The sequence below is a fragment of the Camellia sinensis genome, chromosome 3, assembly GCF_055761805.1.
Source record: "Camellia sinensis isolate YWXY chromosome 3, ASM5576180v1, whole genome shotgun sequence".
NCBI classification, from domain to species: Eukaryota; Viridiplantae; Streptophyta; class Magnoliopsida; order Ericales; family Theaceae; genus Camellia; species Camellia sinensis.
The window spans coordinates 213,671,357-213,685,037 of record NC_138963.1 but is presented as its reverse complement, the minus strand read 5'-3'; the positions used below and the strand labels follow the sequence as shown (position 1 = coordinate 213,685,037).

Here is a 13,681-nt window from a genome sequence, read left to right as displayed (position 1 = left end):
CTAACTCATTTTTCTAATTATAAATATAAAAATAAATCACATTTTGTTTCATAAAATAAATAATAACTATAATAAAACTTAAATCATCCATATTACAAAGTAAAATGCAATGTAATCTTATATTTATAATTGTCTGATGAAATTGATTTTTTGTATGAATAATTTTTATTATGTAGCGTATGATATAAACGGTTTGGATCATCCATATGAGACCGAATTGAAACCCACATGAGTATGGAGAAATAAAATATAGAAGGAAGCTTAGACTATCTCCACCCAAACCTTCAAATTTAGTATGTCTAATTTTTTTAAAAGCTTAGGTGACAAATTGACATTTATTAATTTGACATGAAACCTCTCTATCTGATATGTCAAATTTATTATTCTATTATTTGAAATATCAAGTGAAAGTGCTCTGATCCCCTCATATTTAACTTTTCTAATTACACATCATTAGAGGAAGAATTGAGAGGACCAAAATTAAGGAATGAATGCTTTTTGAGTTCTCTAAAGTTTTTTATTTTTTTATTTTTATTTTTTATTTTCGGCGGATAGTTCTCTAGAGTTATAATATTAAACTTGAGTATTTTTTAAAAAATTGAATAAATTAACATATTATTCAAGTTCAGTTATTTTTTAAATCTAGGTTGTTTCATCTCTTCTTTTAATTTTTTTAAAATAAAATTTTTAATTGGAAGATTTATTTTAAGGACATTAATTTATTTAACAAAACATGAGTTTTAAGGGGGGGAAACTGCTTAAGCTTGAAGGGTTTGTCATAGTGGATATATGTGAAATAAGATTGAGATATTAATTTATTAATATAAATTAGTTGTTTACATTAAAAATATTTTTAGATTAAAAAATTAATTTTTAATTATTTGAAGTTATTTTTTAAAGTACTTTGTTAAAATCTCACAACTTGCCTTTGGTAGAATGTGATAATTTTTTTTAGGTTTCGTTTGAGATTTGAATTGGGGTTTTGGTTATTCCTAAGCTAAAATAATCTCGTTTGGAATGGATTTTTTTTATTTTTATAAGAGAATAAATATAATGACTATAGTTTAGATATAACAATTTTTAATCTGAAATTAAAATATCTATTTTTATCTTTTTGCGACTAAAATAATCTCAACCTATGCCAAACCCACATGTCAACCAACTACTTAGTGAGGGAAGATTCACGTATGATAAAACTGGGCTGCCTATATGTGACCAGACTTAGGAAAAACCTGAACAAACCATACAAAGGAATGGCCCAAAGACAACATACAAAACTGAAACTTGACTAGGTTGGATACATAACGGCCCAAATATTTGGGCTTGTTGACTTGTAAACGCAACCTATACCTGTGGCTTTGTAAAAGCTATGTCTATCGATTTTAATTGATGTTTTGATTTTTTACAAATATATATATATATATGTAAAAAAACAAAAAGAGTAATGTTAAGTGTTTTTTTTTGTTTTTGTGTGTGGCTATTTTAGCTCCAAAAGTTCACCCCAAATGGGGCCAAACAATAGTGGTGGGACTACATGTTTGGTGCTATAAACTTTGTTTGGGAATTAACTATTTTAGTTAGTTTTTTGACTTTTTATAAAAATATATGCATAAAAGTAGATAAAATGATGTGATAACTTATAATGACTTTTTGCCTATATTAGCCACTTCCCAAACAAGAAAATCTTACTTGACATTGAGGCCTGGTTTGGCATCTTCAAAATAATCTAAAAAGTCAAAAAATTACAAAAAAAAAATTAAAAAGTTATCACTATTCACCAAAAAAAAATATTAAAAAAAATAATTTTACACAAAAAATAATAAAACTCGTCTGACGTCCCACAGGTGAAGCTAATTCTTTTGAAAAAGTTGTACAACCATATTGCACAAAAAGCACGCTGTTGTTTGGCCCGTGGGGCGCCATCACAAGTCCTGTTTTGATAATCTGAACCGTTCAATGTGTAGAACTCGCCGAGTACTTTATGCTTATAAAAAATCACGTTGATCAGATATCGTTAACTATATGATCAAATCAGTTTTGTATAAAAAATGGATGGCGTTATAGTTAACAATTGAAAAAAAAACTAATCCACTCAGATAGCTATCGATATCCAATCAATGTGATTTTCAATAAATATATAATAATCAATGAGTTGTACACATTAAACGGTTTCGATTAGCAAAAAGGGACCCATGGTGAGCCCCCATGGGCCGAGCATCATAGTCCAATGCAATGCCCGCAAATAAGGCAACCATTTCTTATGTCAAATGCCTCTGCCTAAGACGGTTGGCCATACTGCTACTCTCCCTACCTTCTCCTACACACTAATTTATATAATTTTTTAATACACGTTTTTTCACAAAAAGTCAAAAAGTTAATCCAAACAACCATATTTTTTCCTCAACTTTTTAGTTCAAAAAGACAAAAAGTGCACTTATTTAGAACACCCCAAACAATCCTGACTTAGGTGTTGTTTGATAAAGTTGAAAATTGAAAACTAAAAATTAAGTATTGAAAACTGAATGTTTAATTTTCACTATAACAAAAAGCATTTTTGGCGATGTTTTTTAGCAACCAAATTGAAATTAGCCGCCAATTGTATATAATCGACAACAATATACTAGTTGGCCGCCAAAAAATAAACTATTGGCGACCAGTTGAGATTATTGGTCACCAAAACGTTTGGCGCCAACATAAATTTCTACGCGGGAGCGCTAAAAATGTTTTCGCGACCAAATTAATATATGGCGATGAAAATTTTGGTTGCCGATTGTAACTTTTTAGTGACATAAATAAATTAGTCGCGGAAAGGTGAATAATATTTATGGCAACCTAATGATTTTTGTCGCCAATAAATTAACGGATGAAAACCACGTTGTTTTGAATCTGTCATTTTTTTTTAATAAATTTTAACAGTTGACTGATCCTTTTAGGTGAGTAAACAAAGAATTGACCTAAATTGTTCATCTCTTTCTCTCCCTCCACAACCTCAAGCGGCACGGCAGAACAAACACAGACATAGAGGTATGTATTCCCTTCTTCTTCTTCGTCTCTCTCTCTCTCTCTCTCTCCCTCTCCCCGCCTCCGCCTCCTCCTATTTTTCTTCTTTGTCTTAAATTTCATTCTCTTGTTCGGCATGGCAGAGCACAGCACAGAGCTTGTCGCTTTTTCTTCTTCTTCTTCTCTCTTCCTCTCGCTCTCTCGCACCGTTGACTGAGCTCTATCGACGGCATTCCTTCAAATGGTGCTTCCCTTTCATCTCCCTTTCTCACAGCGTTGATCGCGACCACCTTTTTGGTCGCTACCCTCTTTTTTTCTTTCTCTGAAATTCTGATTTTAGGACTACGATCCATATAAAAAAACAGATTTTGGGATTGATTTTGGGACTGCAATCTTCCTCTTCAATTTTTTTTTTCATTTGTTGTTTGCTTGCTTGCCTCATGCATTTGGGGACTGATTTTTTGGACTGCAATCTTTGTCTTTAATTTTTTTTTTTTCATCTGCTATTTGCTTGCTTGTCTCATGCATTTTTCTCTCTGACTTAGAATTGTTATATATCTTCTGTTTGGTCATAGTCCTACTCATTTTCTCTTGAGCCCCAATCATATAACTATTGAAATTGTATTTATTGTCTTATTCAGAAGTTAACACAATGCCTATGGTTATTGGAAATTACATTTATGTGCTGAAGCAATTTTATGAGTTGCTGGAATCATCAATTAGAAGCTGAATTTGTTATTCGAAAGTTGCAAAATTGATATTTGTTAAATTTAACATTTAGAGACCCGAATTTTATTTGGAAGCTAAAACTGTGTATTTAAGTGTTGAATGTACATGCTTAGTTATGAATTTTATTTTAATGCTGCAAAGTCAAGGAACTTAGGCTAGACAAGTCATTGTTCATGCTTTCCAAGTCATTGTTGTCTTATAAAACCATACATCCAGGTGAGGCATGCACAAGGAATTCACAATGTAGAAGGAGATAAGAACTATGAAGCGTACATGTCTCCTGAATATTTTGATGCACAGCTTACTCCATTTGGCTGGCAGCAAGTGGGAAAACAATCAATGTTATGTTATTACACAAACTCATTTGGATAAAGATAAACTTATAATAAGTATCTTACTGCTTACATATACAGTCCTTAGCAAAATTTTGAGGCTAATGTTGTAGAAAATTTTGTACTACTGTAACAGGTTGATAATTTGTGTAAACATGTCCAATCAAGTGGGCTTTTTAAGGGGATTGATTTAGTCATCACGTCCCCTTTGATGCTGGTTTTCAGTACTCCCATTCCTTGTGTAGATATATTTTATGCATGATACTCTTTTAATTCTACGTAGTTTTTCATTCAGTTTTCATTAGATTGGACTAAAACCTTCATTTTTAATTGATGATTAGGATTTAGTAATACTTGCATGAAAATGCAACTTGTTTTTTTTTAGAGAGAGGGGGGGTAAGTAAAAATAAAAAAACATTTGCATTTTCTTTGCACTTAAGTGCAAGTATTTTGTAGATTTGAGCACTGCAGATTTTTATTACGGATGAGAGTGAAAATTTGCAGTGGCCTTATGTCACGACCGAAACCCGCCCCTATGGGTTTAGCACCGTAACCGGCCAGTAATTCATGATTACCGAAGGCCTACTTAACAGTAATAACAGTAATACAGAGTATAGGGGCTGGCGGAAGCCAAAATAGTAATAAAAGATGTCTAATGAGCTGTGACAGTCTGTATGCAAAAAGACTTTTCATATATATTCACATTCAGAACAAAAGCAGTATGTGCATACAACATATACGGGCATTCAAGTTAGGGACCAAATCCCTACCATAACAGTACAGTACAAGTATATACAGTCTATACAAAATAGAGACAGAAAGGGGAAATCTCAAACACCCCGAAGCAGCCTTGGCTTGGACACACATGGAACCTCGCAGTGAGGCACGTTGGTTGGCTTGACAAAAAGGGAGTTTAACCCAACGCTCCTAGCTCCGTTTCGGTGCTTGGACACCTACATATATATATATATATATATATATAAACAGTAAGCTAAAACCCAGTGAATAACATATGCGTAAAGAGGTTAAGAATGAATGTCATTTCAGTATTTAAAACAGTCATTTGAACAGTATATCAGTTATTCGATCATAACAGTCATAAGTGGTACATCCAATAGCAAACAGTACAGTAGGTCTTAACAGACCGCACAGTCAATTGATGGCCATCCTATCAGTAAACAGTAGTGGTTCCAAACATGGGAACCGACAGAGATCTCTGTGACAGTAGCAGTACAGTATAGTAACAGTAAATTGCTATGGATGCCACGAATACAGTTCGCAAATAGGACAAGTATTCATTCAGTAAGAAATATCATTTCAAAAAGCAGTACAGTTGATCATTCAGAAAATATTCCTGATTGAATATATCTTTACAACATTGTTACTCACAGAGTTCTGGACTACAGATAGGCTAGCGAGCGTCCTCGGATGCCAACCCTACACAGTTACAGGATGAACACACACTAAGTTACACGTTTGGGAAATAATAACTTAGTCCCTATCTTGACTCGGTGTGGTTCTATAGCATTATCCTCATTATGATGCCTTAAACTAGGCCTAGGAATGCCTAGGATGGAATGAGGATGCAAAGATGCACTTTAAAACACTTTTCAGAATTTTCAGAATATAGGGGTCTCGCTCGAGCGTGGCTTTCTACGCTCGAGCGGACATGCAGACAAAGGAGCTCCGCTCGAGCGTGACTTTCCTCGCTCGAGCGGACTGCAAAAGTGCTGGATGCATGAAATTCACGCTCGACGGGCGTTCGACCCCCGCTCGAGCGTGAGACACAAGTCTTCGGTCGAGCGAACTGTAAACACATGCAAAGTACTGGATACACGCATTTCACGCTCGAGCGCTACTTTTCTCGCTCGAACAGACTGCATGAACTCAGAGTGTACGCTCGAGCGCGGAGTTCCTCGCTCGAGCGTGGATCCAAAATCTAGAATTTCCAGATTTGTCTCCAAGCATGAAACTCAACATTTAAAGCATCAAATTCGATCCTTTTGGGCTAATTTTCTGGAAAACACTTTAAAACTCATAATATGACATGTTTCAAAGATCAATTTGCAAAATCAAAGTCCAAAGGTGAGTCAATTAAACACAATTTCAAATAAACTTCAAGAACATGAAGAACATGCAACATGCATGAATTTAATTGAAATCAAAACTTCAAATACTTGATCAAATGAGTCAATTCACTCAAAAACATGATGAATTCATGAATTACAACCCAAATATGGACATGCATGTGAAGATTCTATGAAAACAACCTCAAAATTCAAGAATGTAACCATGCATGCATTGATTACTACTCAAATCAACATTTTAAACCAAATCTTGACTCTAAACTCTAATTCACCAAGAACCATGCAAGAAGTAACTCAAATTCATAATGTAGAAGATGAATTCTCTACCTTAAGTCCTCAATTCAAAGGTAGAAGCTCAAATATGCAATGAATTCTTCAAATCTTCTAAGTCTCAAGCAAATTTTGATGAATTCAAGCTCACTTCTAACTCTCTAGCTCTCTCTCACATTTTTGGTCTCTAGAGGAAATGAATGGCATATCAAACGTGAGGGAAGTAGAAAAGGAATAGTCTAGGATTGTCCACTAAGTGGCAATTTGGTAGTAAAGCCAACTAATGTAATTTTAACCGTAATTAATCCAATTTAATCACTCCAAATCACATTTCAATTAAACATGCCATAAAATCACATAAATTCCAATTAGCATAAAACACTAATCAATTTCGAATTCGGCCGCCGATAAGGCCTTCAATTTGCAGTTTAAAACATAAAACATGAACAGATCATTTAGCAGTCAAACAGATAGATTTGCATTTAAACTAATACACTCAATCAATCGGTTCAGAAATTCAGTCAATCAGTCACTTAACATGCTTAATCATAGATTAGCACTAATTAGTGGTGAGGGTTGTCACACCTTAATTTGTCTAGCCTAAGTTGATTTCAAGTTTTCAAACTGTACTCGTGAATCGTGATAATGAATCGGTCTTGGACTCTTGATAATGATAAGGAGTTTGAATGTATGTTTGTTTTTGGAACCTTATATAAATGCCCTGTGAGGGATTCAACAAAGGGGAGATTTCAGTATTGTGGTTGCTATTTGTTGATATATTAGGGAGAAACAGAAGTGTCGACTCCAATAATGCCACACATTGTGTTATAATGTGAATCTGTTATAATCAGTGTTATGAGAAAATGCTAATAACCTATTCGTTTTCCATCTTATCTCCATTTTTCATTAATTTGGATCTACTAGAGTTCGTTTATCATTATGTGAAAATGTTTACGAGTGTCTATATCTTGTAGTTAATATTTCATGAGTTAATCACTCTATGTAATATTGGTTTTAGATATAACCCATATGTTCAAGCTAGAAGAAGGATAGATCAACTCAAAAGGTTGGGCCACAGTATCGATAAGGTTTGTCGTCTTCCATGTTTTTCAATTTTTACTTTCAATTGTACAAAATGAGGTGATATATATTTAAAAATCCTTGTTCACTAGTTGTAAATGACTGTTCATTTTGCAGGTTGAATTCATCTTGATGGGAGGTACTTTCATGTCATTGCCAACAGATTACCGTGATTACTTTATAAGGAATCTTCATGATGCTTTATCGGGACACACTTTTATTAATGTTGAGGAGGCTGTTTCCTACTCTGAGCAGAGTGCTGTAAAGTGTATTGTGATGACTATAGAAACGTGAGTTAAATTTACAGTAAATTTTCAAAATATAAAAACTTACTGTTCTTTCTTCTCTAATTATTCTTATTGCTGCTAAAAATTATTATAGGGAAATGGTGATGGGGAATTAATATTCACCCTATTAACCCTCATTGCCATCCCGAGTTGTGGGCAATTGATTGTCCCATTGTCATATGTAGTAATGGTTCTATAGAGAACAAGAGAATTTTTAAGGAAATGAATTAGAAAAACATATTAATAGACTAATGTTAAGTAAAAAATTGTTATATGACTGAGATGTGATTGATTTTTTTTGATTATTTTAATAAATGGAATTGAACGAAAAGATTGTTAAATAAAAAGTCTAATAATAAAGAATTAGCGAGGGGTTTCAATGCTATTATTCAAAGAGTTTAAAATTAATATTTAAATTCATAAAAGTACTGCTTTTTATATACAAAAAGAGTTTGTTATTTATGCTTGTAGTTTTTGACTTGTATGATGCCATGCCATGCCATTGCTTTAATTGATATTTATTTTTGCTTCAATCTAAGTTTCCACTCTAGGTTGTATATCTGTCTTTTTCGGTAGTGAATTGTACATTTTTCAAATCTGTGATTTATTATTTTTTTGCAAGAATACAATTGTTGTCTAGATTATAAGTATAAGCATTTATTTAAATGTGTACGTCACATTTTGGTTCGATAGATAGTAATATAATTGAATCATTTATTTTGCGCATATCCATGGCGAGTAAGTATGACAATAAAGTAGAAAATTAAAAAAAAAAAAAAAAAGTAGACGGGACATAAGTATCCTTATATGTTATTTGATATTTATTTCATGCCCATAACTCTCCATTAATTTCATGTATTGTGCGATTTTAATTTAAACTTCAATTTTCAATTGCAAATGTTATAGGTTATTGGCTAATGCAAAGAGATAAAAAAAGCTGCAATCATTCGTTGGGGGTAATTACTACATCGAGTAAGCTTTGACTATTTGTTAGGGCATTTTTAATTTACTTATAGAATTTTGGCACTTCTTTTTTATTAAATTTGTGGTTAGAGGATTCACATTTTTTTTTCCTAATGTTTTGAGTATTCATGATATGACAAACACTTAGATAACCCAAGGAACTATTTGACATATAAATAAGATAAGACCAAATGAGCTAAATAGACTTGTAGAAACAAATGGGACCTCAATTGGATTCCCGGTTACAAAATTAGAATGAAAATTGTAAAACATAAGACTTAAAAGGCTTGTTTGCGAAATGATCATCGAAACTGCTGAAACTTTGCACGGGCAGCTTGCTCAAGCCTAAATAGACTTGTAGGAACAAACGGGTTTCAATTAGATTTCTGGTTAGAAAATTAAAAAGAAAATTGTAGAACACAAGACTTAAAAGGCCCGTTCAGGGGGGCGAAATTGCGAAATGACCACCGAAACTATCGAAACTTGGCACAGACAACTTGCTAAAGCCTAGATAGACTTGTAGGAACAAACAGGACCTCGATTACATGTCCGATTAGAAAATTAGAAGGAAAATTGTAAAACACAAGACTTAAAAGGCCCATTCGGGCAGCAAAATTGTGAAATGACCACCCGAACTGCTGAAACTTGGCATAGGCAGACTGCTCAAGCCTAAATACACTTGTAGGAACAAATGAGTCCTCGATTGGATTTTCGGTTAGAAAATTAGAAGGAAAATTGTAATATACAATACTTAAAAGGCCCGTTCGGGGGCCTAAATTGCGAAATGACAACCGAAACTGCTGAAACTTGGCACGGACAGCTTGCTCAAGCCTAAATAGATTTGTAGGAACAAACGAGACCTCGATTGGATTTTCGGTTAGAAAATTAGAAGGAAAATTGTAAAACACAAGACTTAAAAGGCTCGTTCAGGGAGCTAAATTGCGAAATGACCACCGAAACCGCCAAAACTTAACACAGGCAGCTTGCTTAAGACTAAATAAACTTGTATGAGCAAATAGCACCCCGATTGAACTTCTCGTTACAAAATTAAAATCAAAATTGTAAAATTCATACCGAGTTTTTTTTTTGTCAATCTAATATTATTTTTTCTTTTTCATATGACAGATTGGCAATGGTGGAAAATAGTTCGGGCTGCATCAAAAGATTTGATTTTGTGTTTTTGAAAATATTTTGACATAGGATTTTGGTAAATGACTTATGGGTAAGATGTTTAGCATCAAAATATTTGGTTTTGTATTTTTGCAGATATTTTGAAATAAGATTTTGGTAAAAGATTTGTGGGTTAGATGTTTAGCATCAAAATATTTGATTTTGTGTTTTTGAAAATATTTTGACATAGGATTTGGTAATGGATTTGTGGATTTGATGTTAATAGTTTGTAAGTACTTTGGCATGAATGTTTCAGATTATTTGAGAATTGTAATTATGTTTATTGGGATTTTTAATAGTTATTAATTTTGAATTATTATGAATGTCTTGTACAGGTGTATTACTATTTACATTGCATTTGTATATATATTGTGTAAAGAAAAATAGGTGTCTTGGGTTATTTTGAACAGGAAAATTATTAAAATCAAAATTTGTGCAGTGAATTTTTAGTGACAGGTGCTATTTTGGTCGCTGTTAATATATTTGATGACAGCATATTGTTTTTGTCGCTAAAAGTTAGTGGCTATTCCAAGAATTTTTAGCAACCAAAACTTAGTCGTCGCCAAAAAGTTGATTTTTAGCGACTAAATTAATTTTGTCGCTAAATTTTTGGCGACGAATTTATTTGTCGCTAAAACTACATAGCCTATCCAAATCTTAACATTTTAGCGACAAAATATATGATTTTTGGCGACCAATTATTTCGTCACCAAATGTGCTTTTTGTTGTAGTGTTTTTAAATTGAAAAACTATTTGATAAAAATTTAAGTGCTTAACTAAAAAAAAATTGTTTGATATGTATAAAATTAAATTTAAAATTTATTATTTTTAAATTGTATATTTTAATTTTTTATATTATGATGGTGGTAGTAATGGTCGTGTGGTGGTGGTGGTATGATGGTAATGGTAGTGGTGGTGACAGTGGTGACGGCGGTAGGCATAGTGATGGTGGTGGTGGCAGCAGTAGCAACAGCGATGGCAGTAGTTATAGTGTTAGAGGTAGTGGTGGTGGTGGCATGATGGTGGTGGTTGTGGTGGCGGCGACGACGACAACAACGGTAGTGGCGGTAGTGATGGCGGTGGCGTGGTGGTGGTGGTGCAGTAGTGATGGCACTAGTAGTAGCGGTGGCATGATGATGGTGGTGGTGGCGGCGACAACAACAGTGGCAGTGATAGTGGTAGTGGTAGTGGCGGTGGCGGTGGCGGTGACATGGTGGTGGTAGTGGTGGTAGCAGTACTAATGGTGGTGGTGGTTGTAGTAGCGGTAATGGTGGTGTTGGCAATGAGTTTATAATAGTATATATTGATACTTATATTTAATATTTATAAATTCAATCAAAATTAAGTAAATTTCATATGAATTAAATTTTTCTTGAATTTTAACTTACATTTTAAGAGGCACTTAAATTGTTAAGTGATATCGCTTGCGATTATCAAATGGACTTAATTGATTATCACTTAATACATTCAGTTTTAAGTGTTAAATCATGTTATCAAATCCCCCTTATAAGTGTTATAGCTTATTACATTTAAAAAAAAAAAATCAAAAAAGACAAACTTATCTAACATATTGCATAAAATAATGAAAGCATACAGGTCACAATGGAATCTAATGCATATAAATTCCCAAATATAACCCTGTGCTGCAAATAGAATAACAGAGGAACTAAGCCACCACTTGAAGAACAACTGAGATCTATATGTGTGCTGTGTTTGGGTAGGATTCTTTACGTGTGCCAGGTGCAGCCAACCCCAGATTACACATGTGCTTCACAACCGACTTTCCACTCAATAGGAAGCCACCATTTGTTATGTTCCTATCCTCCTTGATCGGTGCTTGTACACAATTACAGCTAGAGCCTTCTGTAAACTGGAACAATGAACAAAGACTCACAATAATAGACTTGCTGCCATTGTTTTTTGCTCTTCATTGTCATTTCTGTCTAATTATATATTTGTTTACAATATGGAAAAAAAAAAGTTGGTTTGTACAATTTGTATCTGTTCCTGAAACTGATGCTACAACTGTGATGCAAATTGACAAAGTATTTGCTCATCTATGCATCAAAGCTCTATATTGTTATTGTTAAATCACAATTTGATGAGCTCCCTATTCCTCAATTCATGGGTTAGGTGACATGCATGTATATGTTCGTATGCATGCATATATATAGATATATTTGTGTGTATATGGTGGAGGGAGGCAGTTTTACACCTTGTAGTTTTCAATTTTTTAGGTTTGCCAATGTTCATGACTTGGTGTTTGTTAGTATAGAAAAACGTTGTACACCATGTGTTTGATGATATACCCATAAGAAAACTTATTATGTTTTAAGTGGTGGTGTGTTTTTATCTTTCTCCTCCTGACCTCTTATTCCTTTTGTCGGTTTGAACAGGTTGGTTGGATTTTGTTGTAGCTGAGGCCAAAAGGTATGGAATCAAACCTTGTGTTGAGTTTAGTGAGTAACTATATGACAACTTTGGAACATGGAAACAGTATGTGAAGTGAACTAGAAACAAAGGTCAATACTTAACACCTATTGTTAAAGGATATTACAACCATGTTAAGGTAATTAATAAAACAAAGTCAAATCCTCTGTTTTTACTCTATTCCATGTGATTATAAGAGAAGAGGCAAAGTTCATCTCTAATTTAAATAAGTATACCATGTACAGGTTTAAATTTTTGTTGTAGTAAGGTGTTTCAAAACTTGAAGTGAGGTATAATCTTTGTTGGGTGCTTGTCCACATGTTTAAATTTTGGGTACAATTTTGAGTAGTTTTTCTCGAGTATGTAGCACAATTGGCCATGCCTTTGAGGTGTATGATATTTGGCCTGAGACAACTTTGCTTTAATTCTTTGCCCATGAAAATCATGCTAACTCTATAGTTCTTGCAAATTTCATGCGGGGTTTATGAATAATAAAGAAAAAGAAGAAGGAACTAGGCAAGGTAAGCTAGATTTCATAAAGTTGTCATGGTTTTCTCTTCAAAGTCCTGTTTAAAGAGTTAAAGCTTCCACAACATGTCTAATTTTTTTCTGCCTTTGTTACTTATCATATATTGTTAAAATTTGTTGTCAATTAGTGCTTTGAATGTCTCGATATTTTACACATAATTAAATCAATTGTCGTACACTTTCGAACAGTCGAAGACTGTTTTGCCTCTTAGGATGGCTAATTTGAATTTTTTTTTTAATTAACAAGAGTGTTTGGTCTTATTTGTTTCACTGCTTTCGTTTTGTCTTGCATATTCGTGCTCATGAAATTGTGCATGTTCATTGGCAGTTGGTTCAGATCAAGCAGCATCAAAAAGTAGTATTCCTTTTTCTCCCCAGTGGCTTTATACTAAACCGAGTGAGACTAAGATGGTGAGTTCTATGATTTGATAATTGTAGCTCTGTTTTTGCCTTGACAATAACCTATGATGCCTCTGTTTTGTGTACCATTTTATATATCTGTAAAGGTGTAGGATATACTAATTTGATGATGGGTTATTTACATGGAGAAAAACTATCACTTTGTGCCCTTAATTAGCGACAAATAATGTACATTAAAATTTAGAACATTGAGAAACAATTTCTGCTATAATGGAGTTCAAATGCTCAAAAATCTAATTTCAGTGCAGATAACTAGCATATTAGTATATATAATTAAGATGGCCAACGTATTCGCTTTATTTTTGCCTAGAAATGACCCACAATTCTTAAATCATGTTCTCTGGTTCAATATTTGACAATTTCGCTTGCCATTTCAATTCATAAA

At 33.4% G+C, this 13,681-nt stretch overlaps 1 long non-coding RNA gene across 2 annotated transcripts; it reads left to right on the top strand.

Moving 5' to 3' along the window:
* Positions 1-11,787: 11,787 nt before the first annotated feature.
* LOC114256167 (uncharacterized) lies at positions 11,788-13,417 on the top strand. 2 transcript variants are annotated; one of them, XR_014365221.1, is made up of 2 exons: positions 11,788-12,348; positions 13,205-13,417. It is a non-coding gene; the product is annotated as an uncharacterized LOC114256167 (long non-coding RNA). The 2 variants fall into 2 exon arrangements; XR_003627078.2 differs by having other exon boundaries at positions 11,788-12,487.
* Positions 13,418-13,681: the final 264 nt, after the last annotated feature.